Consider the following 22896-nt stretch of genomic DNA (forward strand, 5'->3'; position numbering starts at 1 on the left):
TGCCAACTATTTTGTTTTGTCTTCACAGCTGATTCTTGTCCCGACTGCCTCGTCTCAGTGGGCTGAAGTGCCAATTTTGTGAAATGCTGGCAAGCCAATGGCTGTGTTCATGGCAAGCCTCTAAGCAGGCCGCTCTATGTTGCTAGCTGTGCAAATACTAAGACACAAGCAGTTCCGTGGCCTCACTGTTGGAATGTTCACCCCCGAGAACGGTTGTGGATTCCATCTTCTGTCAAGTTGAAGGAAATTCCCCAGGGCTCTTAAAGCCTGGAGAAATGCATTTCCATCTAACTCTGTCTTGTCCTTGTATGTATACTCGCATTTCAGAGGCAGTGTTCAGTATAAATTTCAACCAAAGTGAAAGAAAATAATCAAATACTCAATATTCAATCCCAAATAGGATTTTTAAAATTTTTATTCCAACTCTCTACAAAATCTACAAAAAGATTTTGGTGTGTTGCTATGCATACTTGAAATGTAGCAGTCTTGTTATTTTCTACTAATAAATGTTCTGTAAAAGAAACTAAAAGAAATAATCACTGCCAAATTACATACAATAGTGTTCAATCTGTACAATCAGATCACAGAAGAACATTTGTTCATGTTGTAGAATTTGTATATTGATTTTACTTTTAAATTGTATTATTTTTCATTTTTAAATGTATTAAAATGTACAATGTAAGTGTATTTCTGCTTGTATTGTACTGCTTCTACTGATTTTTATTAACAGGGCACTCTTCAGAATGAGACACACGTTTCCTTCTTCCTTCTTATCAGTAACTCCGCCTCATTACCTGCCGGCAGGTAACTTCTGTATCATGTTAGAGAACAATAGGGAAAACACAGTGTCCTTTGTGTAGTATTGGCAGGGCTGCCATAAGGGAAAAGATTTGATGAAGTACGCACCAACAGAGAATCTTAACGCATTGTAAGTGTTTAATTATTATGTGGGCTAACTAATTGAAACAAATGGTGTCTGAGTTTTATATAACATGTACGTAATAAACAGGTTTGAGGAGTGTGAAGCACTGAGGCTAGCGAGGTTTGACGTGCGTCGCAAGGGAACCTGACGGGTATGTCTTTAAGAATGCTCTTAATTTACAATGTGTTTATTAATGTGTGTTTGGTTTAAGTGCAGTCCTTAAATGAGGGCAATGTTGATGCCCCATGATTATGGGTGCACTGTTTATACTGTTTTTACCTTATGTATGAGTTATGGTCAATGCTCTCTACAGAATAGGATGTATAATGTATTATGTCTTATTCACGGGTTGTTTGCTTTCAAGGAACAAGTGCAACATGATGTGCCAGCTATTCCTTCCACTCTTAAAGAAGTATTTTTTTAGGCTTCCCCAACCATTGTCACTGTGGGGGAACTTAAAAGGTTCATTGTTGAACCTTGCATTAATAAGGGTTCAAGTTTGAAATCAAATCAGAAAACAGTGGCATTAAAAATGCATTTTCGGTACATTTTTAAAAGGACATTACTGGTATAACATGAGTTAGTTGTACTACTCAGAAACATTTTTATTACCCTTGATCAAAATGTAATGTTATGGTGAAAAACAAACCTTAAAATTAACTCCTGGCCATGCTATCAAAGACATTACTCCTTAGAAAATATGTTGCTACTCTTTAAATAGAAGAGTCACCATTCAGTCCAGGAAGTCTCTCCTGCTGTGCATAAGCAATCACATACTTCTCAGTGAAGAGCAGCATCTTAGAAAGACGTTGCTCTTTAGAAAACGTGCATGTTCAATTAGGACCCAGTGTCACAATTCAGTGTCAACTCTAGCACCAGTATTTTAAAAAGATGGTATCAGTTGTGTGCAATTTTAAAAACATAACGAAAACACTGGACCTTTTCACCAGCTATGTCAGTGTTGGGAGCAGTCTGACCTTTGCGAAGGAAGTGACTACTTCATAGTTTCATGATCTATTAGTGACTTCATTCCCAATGGTCTTCTGGTCAGACTGCACCCAACACTGACGTAGCTGGTTTGTTTTGTTTGTCAAGTATTTTCATTATATTTAAAAAAACTGATAGAGGAAATATTTGGAATTCTAAAAAAAGTATGCCCAAAATAATGGTCAAGGGTAATGTCAAATATGTTTCTGTATAGTAAATGGGCTATACTCAGCTACATACATTAACACTGCATCTATAACATGCCTCAAGGCCAGAGGAAAGGTTATTGAACCTGTTTTAAGTCTGAACGTGTCCCAACTATAACTTTAAAAAAAAGAATGTTCAGAATCTGCAATTTAATATCGCACATGAAGTTACTTGTCAAACCATTTTTAAATACACTCTACGGTTACTGAGAAATTGCCCACATAGAACGCATTTTGGAAATGAATGGTATCAGCTACATATTAGTTTTATAGAATAGATTTTGAATACTTTTCATTTTAAAATCAGAAACAGCATGAATTTGACAAATTTTTCAAGGACATTACCGGAGTTTAGGCCGTTTTTCTACAGAGACACATTTTTAAGCAGTGCAGCCGCTTCTGTACATGACATGTGTCTGCGCGTGTGTGTGTCTGTGTGTGTCCGTTTGTAGCATGAGATGCACTGCTTACTTCACCACCAGGGGTGTGATTTTTACATTACCCTTGACCGTTTTTTTAGTATCTACCAAACCAGATACTGGCTAGCTGATACCATTCACTTCCACAGGCATTGCTACAAAAAGCTTTCAGTGGACATTTCTCATTAACCATAGTGCTGATTAAAAAAACAGTTTTCAACTCTTTGACAAGAACCTCGGGATGTGTGATATCGAACCCAAATATAAAATAATCCTTTAACACGCCCTGGAATGATGACGTGTAATCTGTCCATGAGAGTGACTAAGTAACAAAGTAGCGCCCCAGTGCGTAATCCTCAATCTGATGTTGTTCCAGGACATCCTGGCCATCCAGCTGGATAGCATATTCCGTTTCTATGTTGAAAGGGTTCCCTTTCTCAATTGGTCACATGTTTGTTTCACACTGCTTATAGTGTTTGTCTACCTGATGCGGGGGGATGCAGTGGGGGTAATTATCTCTTTTACAGTAGTGTTGTCATGAGCTCATCAGTGTGTATAATCTATGACCACTTGTTAAAAGCTTCTATGGCCCATTGTAATGTTGTATTATCAGCTCATAATGTACTATGTGTTTCTATGAGGCACTTTTTTTTCAAGACACAACAGAGACTTTTGATGGCTAGAATAGCTAGAGATTAACCAGAGATTAATCTGTGGTGTAAAGTACATTACCCATTGAACCAGGGTCAGACATAACCGGGGCAGGAATTACACCAGTGGCCACAACAGCAATGGGCGTCGTTGCCCCTCTCTTTGGCCGCAGTGCCCCTTTAAAAATGTAATGCCGTGCGGCTACGGTGGCCGTGCTGCCCGGTCCACACCGTCTTCACTGATTTTGCCGTTTTCGCCTCCTTCACTTTCCTGTCAAAAACGCCAACCAAAATGGCTCTGTTGAGATTATTACTATTTTTTATTGGTCAATCAACTGAAGTGCTGTGTGTATAACCAAGAGTCTGTGACAGTGTGTTGCTTTTCCGAAGTCCTCTGTGAACTACAGTGAAACTGGAAATGAGTGACTGATGCCTGATAAATTAACAGCGAATTTGTAACGTTAACATATGCAATCAGGACAGGCATAGCTCGTATGTTGCGATAACTTGGTTTACTCGGTTAACATGGCAAGTCGCGTTAAAGCCTGTAGTATGTTTCATTACAGGAGCTTTTTTGGTCAGTGAGTGACCAGCATCTCTGGTTAGACAAGGTTTGTATCATTGAGAAATTTGAGAGCATATACATACAGTGTACACAAAGGATACATTAAAATACAAAAAAATTACAAAACATGTTTTTTTAGTTTAGCACTGACTATCTCAGTTTCTAAGTCAAGGACCAACCCACTACTTTATATTTGTGCACAAACTTGATGTCAATGTGTGTACGAAATTTGAACACACTGTTCAACACAATTTGAAACTGCACCCAGATGTCCTCAAGTGTCCCTACATCTCTCCAAATACAAACATTGGCATATCCATTTGTTCAGACACCTGAATGATCAGAAAAGCTTTGTTTTAACAGAAAATGTACCTTCAAATGCCTTCAGTGTCAAAAAAGCTCTCCACTTTATTGCTCACATGTTTACATTTAAAATAGAGCTTTATTTTAAAATTAGGTTAACCAGAGCCCTGGTAGCCCTGTTGGCCAGTACAATCACTGGTATCACGGATTGTTAGAATATGCCTTTTAATTTCTGAGTTTGTGGTGAGGTGAGGGATGTAAACCGTGAGAATGGCAAAGGGGAGGCTGTAGTTTTATTGCCCTGTTTTGTGGCTAAGAGGCTGATAAGCATCCATCTAAATTACTGTTCTCGCTAGTGGAGAGCCTTTTTAACGACCTGGCATTGCCATTTTGCGGTTTTATTACATCGCAGTTTATATTATATGCATACTTGGCATACTACTCATACTGTGTTTCAATTCTAATCAGCCTGGGCTTTAGTATGAGTAGAATGCTCGCAACATTTTACAATAAAGGTAAGCTTATGAGGACGGGATGTGTTCAATATTGATCAAATCCGAATGTGATCTGCTCAATAGTGAGCCTATATGGATGGAAATTATTTATAGATAGCTGTTTTAGCCACAAAGTACAACTTCAGGGGTTTATGGAATGTATTGTGAAAAGGCTGCATGATTGTGTCTCATGGGTACAATTGCCATTATGCTGTGAAAATCGAAAGCTGCATAAGCTCTGAAAAACAATAAACTACCAGATGTTTAATCTTCTGCTGTTTATTCCATATGAGCACTTTGGCTGGGCAAACTAAGTGCCAGAATTGAATGGAATGGTACATGGAGCAGCTTCCAAGCCCCTCTTGAATTTTCATTTTGACAGGGACTTTGTCTCCTCTGGAGTCAGAATGTTTGCTTCCTCTCGAACATTACAGCTGGAAGGATTTTTGAATCTGCCGACTTAACTGCTGATTCGATTGCTGTTTTTTTCCAGAAATACTGAGATACATGTAATTCATATATTCATTTAACAAGGACACCAACGAAGTTTCTTCCAGGAACCAGTAGTGCCTTTATTTTTCACTCTGCAACCCTCTATTTGGACTCTTTCATCATTTTAGTGCTGTCCTTTCTTCAATGAATCACTTTAGTGACCTTCACTCTTTACTCTTGTATCAATTTAGTGCCCTTCAATCCATTATTATTGCTAAACAAGACATAATCATAGAGCAAAACAAAACCATTTTTGACAGCAGTACAACAGCAAAATGAGACTACAATTCTGTAACAGAATCAAAGAAAGTAGTAATCTTTCACATCTTTTGTAATGGTCATATTGTGTTGGGGTGTAAATTGTTTGCCTTTTAGTTACAGGCAAATATACTAGTTTTTGCTTGGTGTTTATGTCTTGTTTATCAATAATAATCCTATTGCTGTGAATACCCTTTGAAGAATGGGGTGGAGAGCATTTCAGTTATTCTTTATACATTAGGAAAGGGAGTGGGTATAATTATTGTGAAAATGATTACCCTGAAAAGCCTGTAATCGTTGCCAACATATTTTGGTCCTGACAATTGCCCAGGGGATGCTTGGATTCTGTTCTAGAAACAAAAAATGGGTCACATGCTCCCCCTCTATCTCTTTCACTCTCTCCCCATTCTGTATAAGCTCTCATCATCTGGGTACTTAGCTGGCAGAAAGAGGATATGACCTCTGTGCCCCATTCAGTGTGATGGACTAGCCAGAGGCATAGCAACAGCACTGGGGTAAGGGTTGCCATTTATACTGTGGACCAACACACAGTTAGCTTTGTGTCATCTGAGCCTGTCACTGGAAACCCTGCAAAGCCACTGTACACATTACCTATACCCAGGTTTCAGGGCCAATACCAAGCCTGCACTGCTGAGACAGAGAAGAGGATGTATGCAGTACTGTGCAAAAGTTTAGGCAGGTGTGAAAAAATGCTGTAAAGTAAGACTGCTTTCAAAAAATGGAAATGTAATAGTCTATTTTTTATCAATTAACAAAATGCAAAGTGAGAAAACAGAAATTTAAATCAAATCAATATGTGGTTTAAGGAGTGCACTTAAATCAAACACACATTAATAAACACACCCTTTGCCTTCAAACCAGCATCAATTGTTCTAGGTACACTTGCACAAAGTCAGTGATAAATTGTCAGTGACAATTTAATATGTAGGTTGAAACACAATCATTAACTGGAACAGAAACCGCTGTGTAGGAGGGTTGAAACTGGGTGTGGTACAGCTAAACTCTGCTTCCAAGGTGAGGTTGCTGAAGACAGTTTAAAGTCATACACTATGGCAAGACTGAGCACAGCAACAAGACACAAGGTAGTTATACTGCATCAACAAGGCAGAAATTTCAAGGCAGACAGGGGTTTCCAGATGTACTGTCCAAGCTCTGTTGAAGAAGCACAAAGAAACTGGCAGCATTGAGGACCGTAGATGTAGTGGTCGGCCAATGAAAATGAAAGACACATCATGCTTACTTCCCTTCACAATTGAAAGATGTCCAGCAGTGCCATCAGCTCAGAATTGGGAGAAACCAGTGGGATCCAGGTACACCCATCTACTGTGTGGAGAAGTCTGGTCAGAAGTGGTCTTCATTGAAGACCAAAAAGCCATACCTCCGATGTGGAAACAAGGCCAAGCGACTCAACTATGCATGAAAACACAGGAACTGGGGTGCAGAAAAATAGCAGCAGGTTCAAAATTTAAATATGTGGCTGTAGCAGAAGGGCTGGAGAGCGGTACAAGAATGAGTCTCTGCTGGCAACAGTGAAGCATGGTGCAGGTTCCTTGCAAGTTTGGGGCTGCATTTCTGCAAATGGAGTTGGGGATTTGGCCAGAATGAATGGTCTCCTCAATGCTGAGAAGTACAGGCAGATACTTATCCATCATGTAATACCATCAGGGAGGCATCTGATTGGCCTCAAATGTATTCTGCAGCAGGAAAACAACAAACCATACAGCTAATGTCATTAAGAACTATCTTCAGCGTAAAGAAGAACAAGGAGCCCTGGAGGTGATGGTATGGCCCCCACAGAGCCCTGATCTCAACATCATCGAGTCTGTCTGGGATTACATGAAGAGACAGAAGCATTTGAGACTGCCTAAATCCACAGAAGAAGAACTGTGGCTATTTCTCCAAGATGTTTGGAACAACCTACCTGCCGAGTTCCTTCAAAAACTGTGCAAGTATACCTAAAAGAATTGATGCAAGGGTGGTCATAACAAATATTAAATTTGATTTAGATTTTTCTTCTGTTCATTCACTGTTCATGCATTTTGTTAATTGATAAAAATAAACTATTAACATTTCTATTTTTGAAAGCATTCTTATTTTACAACATTTTTTCCACACCTGCCTAAAACCTTTGCATTGTACTGTATGAATGGGTATCACAGCTTTGAGAGAGAGAGAAAGATAATACATAAGGATGTTGTGGAGGACCTAGTTATATAAAAAATTCAAGTTGACAGCAATGTTCAGAACATACTGTACAAGTAGAACTCTGGGAAAACCTGTTCTACTTAATCTTCTCAGAAAATGTTAATTGGCCAGATGTGTCATTACAAATGCATTGCAAATACAGTTTCCGTTAACCATACCATCCGAACCCATGTCAGGAAGGAACTTGGGTCTGACATGACAAGAAACTAATTTTAGCTTTAGTCTAAACACACATAGGACAATTCAAAATCAGATTGAGAAGAAATGGATATTATCACATACCACTTTTATCCAAAGCGCTTTTCAGACTGGCTGACATGCAAGGCACCAACCTGCTTGTCGGGAGCAATTGGGTTTTAGGTGTCTTAGGTTAGGTGAGGTGTAAAAGTGTTCATAATTTTGAGCACACTGCAGATTTACTATGTTACCCTGCTGAAAACAACTCAAGCTAGGTCTTGCAACAGCGTATGGGTAGTTGATTAGTTCAGACCAGCTCCATACTCAATATGGTTCGACCAGCTCAAGCTTTAGCTGGTAATTTCAAGCTGGTTATAGCTGGACTTTACACCAGAATAGTAGGAGACAAGGTGTACTGTGCTGGCTGTGAGCTTAATGGCAGATGTGGTCAGGTCACATTCTGAGAATGTCCCTGCTGAGAAAGGAAAGGGAGTGGGTATAATATTGGGTACCAATATTCTGTGTATATTTAAAAGGATTCTGGGAACTGTGTCAGGGGCACTTGTGGGCGGCAGTATGTCCAGGTCATCTTTAATGCAGTGGTGGATAAGGAAGGTTTGTATTCTTACTCCAGTGTTGATTGACATGGGGCCAGGCAGTCGGAGGGTTGCCGGTTCGATCCCCCGCCCGGGCTGTGTCGAAGTGTCCCTGAGCAAGACACCTAACCCCCAAATGCTCCTGATGAGCTGGTTGGTGCCTTGCATGGCAGCCAATCGCCGTCGGTGTGTGAGTGTGTTGATGTAGATCCTGATTCTGTACATAGTGCTGGATGTGGTAGGTCTCAATTCTTTACAGGCTCTCAGATTCCATGGATTTGACTCATATTGTAGAAAAAAATGATTTGACATCAGTTCTGATATTCTTTTCACATCATGCTCAGACAAACTCCCTTTGTTTGGTGATACTGCCCCTTCTTTCATACTGAGGCCAATATCTCATGCACATTTGACCTCTCTCTTAAAAAGTAAGACTTATTTTTGAAGAACATTTGGGAAATATTGTGGAAACAAGCAGAAGAGAGAGAAAAAAACTAACTTTTTTCCATATGGCATTCAATGGCACTATTGTGCTGACGAAAAAAGGGATTATTCATTCTCTATCTCTGAGGATTAATAAATATGATTTGGCAAACTTTGGAGGGAAACAAAAAAGCCTTCACTTAAGTTATATGTTCATGTTGTTTAATGTTTCATCTCAACCTCCTACTTGGATCCCTGGGCTATCAGAGTTGTGTAGAACTCTCTCTGATAGGGATGTTACCTCCGACAATGGTGTACTGAGCCTTAGTGCAATATGTACAATCACGGACACTAAATTATGACAAAAACACTGTATTTTGAATAAAGTGTTAAAAAGAAACACCTCGCTATAATGAAGCAAACGTAAAGTGGCTGTTAGCCTTGGAAACAGCACGCCACGGTGAAATGACACACAGCAGCGCCAAGTGAAAGTTCAGCATACAAATAGGGTAAACTTGGAAGCTATAGGAAGTCTGAGCCAGTCTTTTCAATGACCAGAGGGCCTCAGTACTTCAACCGTACACCTTGAACTCAGCATCTTACTTGACAAAGGCAGCTTTTAAAACAAGGCAAAAAATTAACTATGTGGACGAACAACATATAAGAGCAAGCGTACTGCAAAGGGTGTAATAAACTCAAAGCCTAACATTTGGTTTTATATAAAACTGGAGGCAAAGTAAAAAAACTGTTGGAGTGATTGTTAGAGAGACCAAGGAGGGGCGACAGCAATATATTTTCACTGTCATGTGCCAGTCCCCAAGAAACTGAGGACGGAACGCACCCTGAGCATGTTCTGGAATTGGACAGGAACGGTGTGGATCTTCTGAGTTCTGGTGCCAGTGTGTTGCACAAGCTGAGAAGGAGGTCCGGGCAGTCGGAACCAACTAAATAAGCCATGTTTTAATCTTCTATTAAAGCAATAAATATCAATGTAATGTAAAGAGAGCAAAACCATAGCAACCGATGTCTAAGCTATGACTTGTAGCCCCATTTATAGCAAACGTATGTGTTTTATGGAATTTGTATAAAATCCTGTTGTGTTTTTATATGAAATTAATAATTATAATATTCTTTTTAAAATAATTTTGCCACTATATATATCATAATAAAATATGAATTAATGGAATAATAAAAGTGCAAAACAATCTTTACAACCGTGTGCTTTGAGTTCCGTGCACATTATGAACAGCCGAGACCACTCGTGAAGTTCGTTCGGCTCCTACGAAAACAGATATCCTAGAACTTCCTAAAACAAGAAATCCAACATTATTTGTGTAAATGCATTTAGAAAGGAGTTAAGGTCAATTGCATTTGGCTCACATTTGATGAATGAGGCCCACTGTGTTCTAGCTACATCAGAACTTCAGTCTGACTGAAACCAGACGATAAAACAGAAACCAACAGGAAATGAATGGTGTACAGCAACCATTAAGCAACATAAGCCCAGTGTGAGAATTATAAAGAAAAACAAACTTGGGGGGTTGTAGGATCGATTGTGGACCAGGGAAGAAAATACCACCTTTAAGGTAACATTATAGTATGCACCTGTTATAATCTGTTGTTTTTTATTTACTATCATACATCCCAAATGACATCTAAGTAATGGGGGGATAATGGCAGTCTGGGATAACAATTCATCAAGCAGAGGAGGGGAGGCTGTGAGCAGTGGCAGGGAAATCCCCCAATCCCTCTCCCTTTCCTCTATCCATTTATCCTGCATTGGCCAAGCAGCAAGTGTCCAAAATCAATCCACTGATCCTCTGTGAAGAAAGACAGCTTTGTGTGCTGGAGTGGAAACAAATATTCTAAAAATCCCATGGGTTTGGCTTCAAGGTTGGCTTGGAAATCTATTGTTATTTCTGGAGACTGAAAAATAACTTTCCGTTATCTACCACAATGAATTCTCATTTAAATGCCTGTATAAAAACTATTGTTCTCTACACTGTAAAATACACCAGTTGAGAGAGTAAAACCCCATTGGCAAGGGTTTAAAAATACACAGGTTGTATAGAGAATGAGCTGGCTGCAAGATACACCAGTGTGGTGAATAAATTAATCCCATTGGCCAAAGTACAAAACGCACCCATCCAGATGGTGAACTCCCATTTGGACTGTGTTTAAAATACTCCCAGTTGTGATTCGCTGGCACTCAACTGACATGACATCAGCACTGCCTGCATTTGTGCGGAATTCACAGTTATGATTCACAGTGATGATGTATAAATTGAAGCCGATGGCTTTGTTTAGAGATTGTTTTAACGTTATTGCCATTTACTTTGGTTCAGGACACCCCGAGACCTTGAACGGCATCTGCGATGGACCATCTGGTAATGCCGGAATTGATCTGCCAAATGCACTGACCAGGCAAAGAACAAGGTTTCTGTGGGTTGCTCGCATTGCAGTCCCCCACCCACATATTTCAGATAGCGCCAACTGTTTCAAAGGGACCTTGGAGCTCACAGCCGATTATCCTCTATGCATTCCTGCACGTCTTGTTGGGCTGCTTATTGTAACACACACATTAACAGCTTTATTCTGGGACCAAAAGAGCATTCGCTGCATACATATGCAGTCAAATTTACAAAAACATTACACACATACACACACACACACACTCGCACACATTCATATGCATGTGCAGTGTTAATGAACCTTGATCTGACAAGAAGCCCCATTCTGACACAGAAATTGGCCCTTTTCCATCAATTATACAATGAGTGTAATCAGTTGTGGTGGGAGGCATTCAATTTACTGATGTCAGTACAGCAGCGCGGAAGATTAATGAATCGTGAGGGGTGCAAAACAGTGTGCTCAGAGTAGCTCACGCTCCATCGACCGTTACTAGGATGTTTGCACTGAAATGTTGCGTGGAACAGTAGCAGAGGAAGCATTTCTCTGTGATTATGTGCAGGTGTGAGTGAGTGAGAATCCTAAAACATTACTGGGTTCATAGTTTGTTATAAGGAGGCAGTGAAGGAGCTATACCTATCCAAGTCCTAGAGACAGTATAAACAGTTTATCGATACGGAACATCTCTCTGTTACGTAATGCAGTGTGTCTGGTGTAGCTCTGACTTCAAGATCGCCTTTTATAACATGATGAAAACAAAAGATAATGGCCAAGGAATAATTTCAGTGTCACAATGACATTCATTTCAAAATTATCTTTGTTATTTATTATGTATTAATTGTAAATCATTTTTCATTGCCATTTCAACGCTAATGGTAAGCAGCTGTTGGGTCCAGTCAGTTAGAGACAGGGCCATGCTTTTGCTCCTTAGAACTGGGGTCCCCAATCTTAAAAGGGCTGATGTGGGTGCAGGCTTTTGAGTCAGCCCAGCATTAAGACACCTGCCTCAACAAATTAACGATTAATCATAGCCTTCAGTCAAGACCTTAATAAGTACAATCGGATATCAAAAACCTGCACCACCACAGCCCTTTCGGGAAAGGGGACTGGGTAAGGATGCTTTATCCTGTCCCAGTGCACAGGAGCATCAAGGAAATCACCGCATCCTTCAGTGACTGCGTCCCCTATCAGGGGCTGAAAAATGTCTCCAGAATTCCTAATCTAAACAGTCCAGCGCCCCCACCTCATCCTCTGTGGCTGGCCGCAGCTGTCCGTGCTGTTCCCGGAGACGGCTGTTTATTTTCTGTTCCACTGTCCCCGGACACATATACGCGTTGTGTTGATGTAGGACATAAACAGAGACGCGCGTGGAGCAGCTGGAGCAGCTCCAGACTATCCTTAAGCCCCACAGCATGCCGCAAACTTGAGTCTGTTTACTGCAAATCAAGGTTTTGTAATCATTAAAGAAATGACCCTCAATAATTATGCTGGGGTGCTTTTGTTCAGATGGGCAGACTTAACTTACAATCTAGTTATTTTGGTTGTGTGTGCTATCTACATGATTGTGAAACCCCATTACCCAAGACACCCTCACTCATGTATGAAGCTCTCCTGGCACCAAGTTGTCTTTAATCCAGCCCCAGAAGTGATGTTTGAAATGACCATGCTTTGTGAACTAATCTTGGGTTATTGCCAGCGTTTATGTTATGTCAACTGTAAGTAAAACTTTGCATGATAAATACCAGGTATATTTCTTAGCTCTGGTGTTAATTAGTGTCAAGGGGGAAAAGTCAAATCACATTATCCACATACATCACTTTGATGTTTTCATTGCAAAATCAAAAGTGCTATGATTATTGGTAGTATTGCTTTCTACATAATTCATGAATCTGGAAAGGCCCAGAGATTATTGGAAATGTGAGAACATTGTAGGGCAACGTGCAGGTAGTTCTAGAGAATATGTTGTTAAATCACATTACCACTTGTTACACTAATGTTAAACTACACTGCTATTTCCATTAGAATGTTCCAGAATTACTGGAACACTCATCATTCACATTGTTGGATGTGATGTCTTGTGTGCATGTTCAAAATGGTGAAATCATCACATTTTTCTGTTGTTTGCCTGAATATGAAAATGAAGACAGTTCTCTTGGGGAGAGTCCTCCAGCTAGGGTTCAGATGTTTATTTTTATGAGGGCATATTAACATCCTTAAACCCCTCGGACTGGTTCACAACCAAAAGCAGTTAAGCACACTTCTCTATCACAGGATAGGATACAAGGCATAAATACAATTGAAGGGGAGAAAAACAAAAAAAGGAAAATGACTTAAATGAAAAAATCATGAGAATAATGAGAAGAGTAAAATGTGTTTTTGCAGTTTAGCATCAAAGAGGGTGTGTGCTCTTGGTTTCATTTATGTCACATCTGACCCTGTTTTGTGCTGTTTTTAACAGTTTCCGACTCTTTTGTGCTGTTTTTAACAGTTCCCCGCTGTTTTGCACAGTTACACCCATAATTCCCTCTTAAACTTTCAGAGGTGGAACACGAAACACTCTAAAACCATTCATACTTATGCTAGGCTGTCAAATTACTCTGGTCTCATCAACTCATATTATCTTGTCAAAAAGATAAAAGAAATTGAAAATTATAAAACATGTCTCGTCCTGTCTGTTCTCTGAACTCAGGATGCAGGCAAAAGTCTTATCAGCAACCTAAAACCTGTGAATACTTATTTTTTATGATTTGCTTTAGTAATGTCTAATGGAGGAGAAACATTGAGAGAATGTCATGTTCCTTACGAAATAACCGAATTTGTCCAAAAGCCTCGTTAACACCCAACATGTGAAGAGTACAAATGTTGAGAGTGAAAAAAGGAAACCTATGCTATTTCAAGTCATGTGTTTTGTTTTCATAAGTGAAAAGTGTCATAGGTGTTTCAATTGCATATGAAAATGTTCCGTTCACACTCACATTTGAAGATTTTAGATTCACATGTGAAAAGGCTAATTTCATGAAACTTTTTCATAAGGGGTGTCAGCTGTGTTGTCAGGCACAGTGGGAGCTGAGCAAGCTCACCAATCTCCAGCAGATGTTGTTGGCATGTGATTGTCCCCTAGACACATTTTTGCAGGGAGGAAGGTGGAGGTGGGGGGCTTTCCAATGAGTGATTTGGTTTCTGTTCATTCTTTGGCTGTCTTCGGTACTGTGAGGATGTCTGGAGCAACAGGGTGTATGATTCATTTAGCCAGATAGATTGATGGATAGAAGCACATACAGTCAGGTCCATAAATATTGGGACATCGACACAATTCTCCTCTTTTTGGCTCTATACACCACCACAATGGATTTGAAATTAAATTAAATGTCCCAAAAGTAATGGGACGAACTAACAATCATAAATCAAACTTTCACTTTTAAATACTTGCTTGCAAATCCTTTGCAGTCAATTACAGCCTGAAGTCTGGAACGCATAGACATCACCAGACACTTGCCATTGCATAACATTCCACTTCTTTGCCTTAAAAAACTCTTTGGTTGCTTTTGCAGTATGCTTCGGGTCATTGTCCATCTGCACTGTGAAGCGCCGTCCAATGAGTTCTGAAGCATTTGGCTGAATATGAGCAGATAATATTGCCCAAAACACTTCAGAATTCATCCTGCTGCTTTTGTCAGCAGTCACATCATCAATAAATACAAGGGAACCAGTTCCATTGGCAGCTATACATGCCCACGCCATGACACTACCACCACCATGCTTCACTGATGATGTGGTATGTTTTGGATCATGAGCAGTTCCTTTCCTTCTCCATACTCTTCCCATCATTCTGGTACAAGTTGATCTTTGTCTCATCTGTCCATAGGATGTTGTTCCAGAACTGTAAAGGCTTTTTTAGATGTTGTTTGGCAAATTCTAATCTGGTCTTCTTGTTTTTGAGGCTCACCAACGGTTTACATCTTGTGGTGAACCCTCTGTATTCACTCTGGTGAAGTCTTCTCTTGATTGTTGACTTTGACACACATACACCTACCTCCTGGAGAGTGTTCTTGATCTGGTTATCTTATCTTGTTCTTGAGTTTTTCTTCACCAGGGAAAGACTTCTTCTGTCATCCACCACAGTTGTTGCTGAGCTCACCGGTGCGTTCTTTCTTTTTAAGAATGTTCCAAACAGTTGATTTGGCCACACCTAATGTTTTTGCTCTCTCTATGATGGGTTTCTTTTGATTTTTCAGCCTAATGATGGCTTGCTTCACTGATAGTGACAGCTCTTTGGATCTCATATTGAGAGTTGACAGCAACAGATTCCAAATGCAAATAGCTCACTTGAAATGAACTCTAGACCTTTTATCTGCTCCTTGTAAATGAGATAATGAGGGAATAACACACACCTGGCCATGGAACAGTTGAGCAGCCAATTGTCCCATTACTTTTGGTCCCTTAAAAAGTGGGAGGCACATATAGAAACTGTTGTAATTCCTACACCGTTCACCTGATTTGGATGTAAATACCCTCACAATAAAGCTGAAAGCATATCTTAAAGCATATCTTGTTCGTTTCATTTCAAATCAATTGTGGTGGTGTATAGAGCCAAAAAGATGAGAATTGTGTCGATGTCCCAATAAAAAAAAACACGGAAGGAAGACTGCTAAAAAAGGCTGTTAAAAAAGGAAGAAAGACTCCACTCCACCACTCTGTCAGTTTAGCTGCGAGAGAAGCGACTTGTGGGCTAAAATAGCATTTTGTTGTCTTGACATTTTGACAAAGTGCTCTGCTCATTTTTTGGAGCAGAGGTATCACCCAATGCTGTTAATCATGAACAAACAAACATCATGAACAAACATGTACATGAAATGATTTCACCAAGTTTGGGTCCTTTGCACTGGGAATGTGGCTGGCTGATAATCGGAACAGGTTTGCCCACATTTTTTTGAGGAGAGCAGTAAGTACGGTTTATTCCTACCAAAGAGTTTTCACCTGCTTGTGTTTTTACTTTCTTCCCACTGGGGAGATTTTCGTATGTCACTGTTGCTGGTTGTAGGTTGAAGTTGCAAAGCATTTTACTTTGTGGCATTGTCTCTGTAAAAAGCACTGCAGGAATCAAATGTATTCATTGGTTTCTGGGTGTGTGAGGTTCTGTCTGGAGGAGAGGCTACGCCAGGGGTCGGCAACCCTGGTCCTGGAGAGCCGCAGGGTGTGCTGGCTTTCGTCTCCACTTTAAAATAAGCAACCGATTCAGACCCAAGAAACCAGGTGAGGTGAGTTAACTGTGTAATCAACGGCTTTCACTGATCAATTAATGCCAAGTAACAACGAAAGCCAGTACACCCTGCGGCTCTCCAGGACCAGGGTTTGCCGACCCCTGGGCTACGCCTACTGTTGGAGAGCACACCCACCTAGGTTGCAAAATAATCAGCCCAGGTGCTTAAAGATGCACTCGTTTCCAAGTGGGGCAGTTTTGTGTGGTGTGTTTTAGTTTGTTTATCTGCAGAGAAGCGGAGAAGCAGAGGAGCCGGTCAGCTGAAAAGTGGCCAGCTCCGAGCAGCGAGCAGAAAAGCCTTGGTTTTCCTTTCTTTTGCCTTTTTTATTTCAGTTTATTGTGTTAGTTTCTTATTTTTGCCCAGAACCCGTGAGGGGCAAGGGTGAAGACTTTTTACTATTTATCTCTCTCTCTCCAACGGCTAGAAACCCAGAAGTGTTGCATCTCCCTCCCAGGGGTGACAGGTTGATTCTTCAGGGTGAGTTCAGTTTGCAAAATGAGGGGGGCATAAATGGAAATTGGCAAAGGATAAACTCCTGGGCACCAGGTCTCTGTATTTTCTGACTGATGCAGAAGTAACCAATGTTGCACTACCATGTCCTGCCTGTTCGGTATCTGAAAAGGTTATTTATTTATTTTCATTGGGGTTCCTGTGCTGAGTCCACCCAGCTAATTTTATCCAAAGAGAAAGGGATTCCTGTCTGTTGTGTAATTCTGCCCTGAATATGAATGAGCGAGTTCTTGGGAATCATTGACGTCTTCAGGGAGAGCCTGAGTGAGTACGAGCTCTGACAGGAAGAGAGATGATTGGGTTGAAAGAAGGCAAAGACAATAGGATGGTGTCCGTCCATCCCACTGTACTAAAAGAGCTAAATTGTGACATAAATATTATAGATAGTTGGTATACTCACAATTGACCAGATTCAAAATGTGCATGTGCATACTTGTTTAGAAGAAAATGTATGCATACTATATGCATTTGTATATGTGTTTGTATATCAGCGTTTGTGAGTAGGATTGTCAACAATTATTTGTTTCACCACGGCAATACACATTGAGCAACATTTCACTATTGTGTGTTGCATGTAAATGTTTTAGCCAAATGCTTAATTTCCATCTGATGTCCATAGACAGACTGGTAATAACGCAATGTAAATTGTGAAGGAAATCACTCACAAGCACTTTTTGGGCTAGGACGGAAGCTGTCAACCACTGAATAATGCCACATTTCGGGAAGTTGTGGGACTGTAATGCAACCAGTATTACTGGTATTGCCTGTCTGATGGCCTGGTGCTAATTCATGATACTGGTTGTCATGAATGAGATGCACCTCCCTGCTGTAATTCTGACGGTCCTTGACGTCAATTCTGATGAATTTCCAGGTTCTACCTTTTTGCACCTTGCCATATTTCTGCCAGTTCGGTAACTAATTTCTGAAGGTCAGCTGCGTGTCTATCTATTGAAGTCACACTTTTATTTGAATCAGGGCTCGTTTGATGAATTCTCCATTTCACGTTGCGTTATATTGCATTTGTGCACTATGTGAGGTTTGTGACTGACTATTCTCATTTACCTGTTGTGGCGAGAGGGTGTGGGAGCTGAACATTACTTTAGGGTGCTGAGGACAGTCTGTCACCTGCACATTTTATTTTGTGCAGAAATGTCAGACACACGACGGTCAGAAGCCGCGATTCCTCTTCCCTTGCTCAAGACGCCGCTGTCAGAGGTAGCATCCTTTTAGAGACTTGCGCACCTCCGATAGTCTGGGGATCTACAGTGGAGATCCCCGTGGCGGATTGTGTATTTAGGTTACTTCCGCATAGGTATCATGCACAAGATGCTTGTGCTTTTCGTTGCCTTCTTAGCACATGTTTGTTTCTATGTATTTCATTAAAGGTACAATAGGTAATTTCAACATCAAACAACCTCAAACCACAACAATGTTTATGCTTCACACAGTCTATGCATATAACGCGTGATATAATACAGCTCAGTGTTCTTGTGCACTGTTTTGGAAAGCTGACAGTGACAAACGCAACAGAGCCTGCCGTCTTTCTGTAGTGTTCTAGTAAGAAAATGTTCCCCGTTCTGACATTTGGTCTGAAAAACAGCTGAACCTCTTGGCCACATCTACATGCTTTTATGCATTTAGTTGCTGCCACATGATTAGCTGATTAAATATTTGCATTAAGAAACTGGTGTACCTAATAAAGTGGTCGCTCTGTAGATTACCATAAGATGAATTTGAACATTGTATTTATTTATTGAATTGTATATCACATGATATAACACTGGAGTGTGGCAATTCAGAATCCTTAATGGAGGGCTTTGAGGTCAAGCTTTGGAACTGGGCCCACTTTCTTTTGTGTTGCTTTATATTCTCAATGTTGATTCAGAAGCACATTCTGGGCACCATGGGGTGGGTCTTAATTCGCTCCATACACCATAGGGTGTATAGAGGCTATTTTATTATGCAGTTTGCAAAGGACTAACAGCAGCCACCTGTCAAGAGATGTCAAGTCCCTGAGAAGAAGACAATAAACTTCATAAAACTTAATTTAGAGCTCAGCTGGAATAAAACCTTACATATACAGAGTGCCCCCATGTGTCATGGGCAAATGTGTATATATATATATATATACTCTGTAGGCCGGATTGTCATTATACAAGATTGTTCCTGTTTCAAAGTGTCTTGGTTCAGTCACTGTGATTGGAATGCCCGTGAAAGACAAAGTGCAGTAGGTCAAGACAGGACATCCATCATTTCCGTCATCTTCTGCCTACCCAGCGTTCATTGGGAACACCACTCTCCGGGGTTCTCATCATCAGAGCTTATGGTTTTTTTCAGTCACTTGCGTGCGTGTCGTCTTTTGATGTTTACAGGCATCCAGCCAGTGCCTCGGTCTCATAGCTCTCCCCTCACTGCAGAAACAAGTCTGAACAAGTATTTTAGTCTTACTTCTATTACTGTTTTTGCATATTGCAAGACTATTGCCAATGAGGTGTTTCAAGATTTGTCATTGGAGTAAGAAAACAGTCATTTAAAACAATCACAGATTTTAGAGTAAAACGCCTGTAGCCTGTAGCCTATTGCCTTATTTCAATTACATATTTTGAAGAAAGTGCAATTTCAAAGTGCAAAGCACAGACCTTTTAATTTTGATTCGGTATTGCAAATACACCCGAAGAGTTAATTTTCAAGAGCTGTCTTGAAATTGAGTAGCATTTTCAAGACACGTTTCTAAACTCACCCCAGTAGGCTATATCCTATCCCAAACACATTATGAAATCTCCATCTTTATTACACTTACATTACTTTTCTCTACCACCTGCCTCAGAGGGATATAACCCTGTTTTGGGTTATACACCCCTGTGATAGGTTGGAGATTTTAAGTCTCAATATAAGACTAAATGCTTGTTATTTTGGGTTTTAGCAGTGTACTGAGGAACAGAGGAGCCGTGTTCACAGAGGAAAAGCATAGAGATAAGCAGGCCATGCAATAAATGTCAGGCCTCTGCTATTAGGACTGATGTACTTGAAGCTTTACAATGCAGCACTTGTCTTTTTTCAAAATGATGTTCAGGTAGAGATATGCTTAGCGCAGCCCCACCCATATGTACAACTTTATGTCAAGTTTTTTTTTTAAACAGTAACTGCTGGTTCTCACTGTATGGTACTGGCACACCCAAAGAGCTGTGGATACTTTTATATGACAGAACAATTGACAGGACAATAACTTTAAGGAGGGGTTTGTGGTCAGAGACTGAGATCCCAACTATAACCCTGCTCTAATACACACAGACACACAGTTGTACAGTATAAACAGTCCCACAGGGCAGGTTTGCTTTTTGTTAGATTTTTTAAAGCAGTAGTGGAGGACATTAATTTGGCTGCACTTCATCATACTCTCCCCACCCACGCACAAACATTTCCACCAGCCCCTCCTCTTCCGACTACGGGGTTTTCACTCATTTTAGGCTGGAACCCGCCATTTTGGTTGACCTATTTATTTAATTTCTGATGGAATCAGACAATGGGTAAAGGCAAGTGGTATGTAGCTATGCCCTTGGTCCTATTCCCAACCGTTTCAAATGGAGAGTGAGGAAGAGAACGCATTGGTCAGTTCAAGCTCACAGAACCTGTAAGCCTTTTCATTGGGGTTCCTGTGCTGAGTCCACCCTGCTAATTTTTTCCCAAGAGAAAGGCATTCCTGTCTGTTGTGTAATTCTGCCCTGAATATGAATGAGCAAGTGATTATTGGGAATCATTGAAGTCTTCAGGGAGAGAGTGAGTATGAGTTCTGACAGGAAGAGAGATGATTGGGTTGAAAGAAGGCAAAGACAATAGGATGGTGTCCGTCCATCCCACTGTACTAAAAGAGCTAAATTGTGACATAAATATTATAGATAGTTGGTATACTCAGAATTGACCAGATTCAAAATGTGCATGTGCATACTTGTTGAGAAGAACATGTATGCATATTATGTGCATTTGTATATTTGTGTGTATATCAGCGTTTGTGAGTGTATGTGTGTGTGCAGATATGAGTATGTGTATCTGTGTGTGAGTGTACAGCTCATTACCTGTGCTAATGTGCATGTGTGTGTAGACAGGTTATCTGGGGGTTGTGTGTGTGTTTATATGCATGGATCTTTGTGTGTATGTCTCTGCATGCATCCATATCAGTATGTCCTGTATAATGTCTGTGTGTATGTGCATTTGTGATTGAGGGGCAGGGTGTATATATGTGTGAATCTCAACCTTTTTATTTCTTTCTGTTTGATTTTTTCTTTTTGTCAACGTCAAGTGACGCAAGTGTCTTATCTTTGGCTGAAACTGTCTAAGAGCAATGGACTACCAGTTCCTACCAGTAAATCAGATAGGGACCGAAAAGTACCTAAAGGTCAGTACACCCCGACATCGCACTCATTCCATAAGTCTTTCTGTCCATTACTCCTTTCAGTCACAGAACACAGCAAGACACTCAAAGCACAACAGTAGCACACACAACAGTAGCACACTCTGCAAGTAATAGGGCCTGTAGATTTTCTTATATTGTATACATCAGTACCATTCAGTTATGACTGATTAGAGCTATTGACATATCACGTAAGGTCATCTGATTAAGAGACTAAAACATTTAAAAGAATGTGCCAACGTGTAACGGTTTATGTTGTTCTGTTTAAATTGCGTACCTGTTCTGTTCGAAAGTATCATACTTAAATTAGATTTTTAATTGTTTTCCGTGAGATTTATTTCAGCCGTAAAAACTGGATTTGGACATACACAGGCTGAATTTGGAAAATATTAACCTTTACCACAATCTCATAAATATTAGCCTTCCATAATTCCTTTATATGCTGTGACCAATCATAGCAGGGAGGGACAGGTTTGAGATGAAAGGGGGAGAAAAAAAAAACCACACCATTCAACCCCCCCCTAGTGGCAGGTCTGCTCTGGTGTAATGAGCAGTAGAGAAGGACCTGGCAGGCAGATGAATGACTGCAGCACAGACTGAGACTGAATGGGGGCAAGCGCTTTGTCTTTCCGTTCTTTCTCCTGTTCTCGTCCTTCTTTCCTTTACACTCCCCCCAACTTACAATCCCACTTTACCCTCATATCAGTAAGACACCTTGGAATGGAATGCACTTTCTCCGTCAAATGTCAGTTTGAAGCCAGTTCAAAGTCAGTTACAGACATGGCATATGAGTGGCAGAGGTGGATACACAGTTTGATCATTTATACGTCATGCATTCTGGCAAAATAAGGATGCCCTCATGTTGTCTTACTCAAGAAACGCTTGAGCAGCATTCGAGTATGGGGTGCCAAATGCGACATTAAAAGCTATCATTTTCCGGCAAATTTTTTCCAACATTTAAGCAAAATATCCCTTTTTTTCCCTCACATTTAACAAATGTTTGTTTTTTTCCCCCTATATTTATGGTCTTTGAAATGTGCTGTCCCAAAATTATATATAAGCTAAATGCTTCAGTATTTAGTGGTTGCAAGTGGGCGTGAGCAGGTTCGTCACTTGTCACTGTGGAACGTTGGTGGACGTGAGGGGCGCGACAGGGCGTGGCAGGCCCCGCCATCCAGTGGCCCCCAAGCATCGGGCCCCCCGCGCACAACCCGGCTGGGTCCCGGGGCCCCCGCCCCCAGGTGGCCACCACCCCCCCAAAACTGTAACAACACACACTAGTCACCATATGTCACTAGGGCTCCGGGGGGAGGGATGGGGCAGACTAGCTCTCTGTCGCCCAACCGCGGTGGGAGCCCCCTGCCCTGGTCACTCCCCCCAATTTTAATTGCACGTCAGTCAGAGACACATTCCACCCACACCACATATCACACTAGGGCCTTGGGAGGCGGACAGGGATAGTTGGCCAGTGTTTAGGCCCCTGCACCATGACTGTCCTCCCAATTTGTTTTTTTAATGCTCCATAGACATCCACACAGCCCACAACTCACACAATCACACATACACACTACACGCTCACACCTAGCGCCC

The 22896-nt window shown here is 40.8% G+C and overlaps 1 protein-coding gene across 1 annotated transcript in view; it reads left to right on the forward strand.

Annotated features, from left to right (window-relative positions):
• Positions 1 to 1045: 1045 nt before the first annotated feature.
• The window catches only part of LOC133116551 (sodium- and chloride-dependent GABA transporter 2-like), a 35072-nt gene continuing 13221 nt past the window's right edge, over positions 1046 to 22896 (forward strand). The window contains exon 1 of the mRNA XM_061226221.1: positions 1046 to 1073. The gene's annotated coding sequence lies outside the window, so the exon portion shown is untranslated. The remainder of the gene's footprint in view (positions 1074 to 22896) is intronic.

The sequence above is a fragment of the Conger conger genome, chromosome 17 (assembly GCF_963514075.1).
Source record: "Conger conger chromosome 17, fConCon1.1, whole genome shotgun sequence".
NCBI lineage: Eukaryota > Metazoa > Chordata > Actinopteri > Anguilliformes > Congridae > Conger > Conger conger.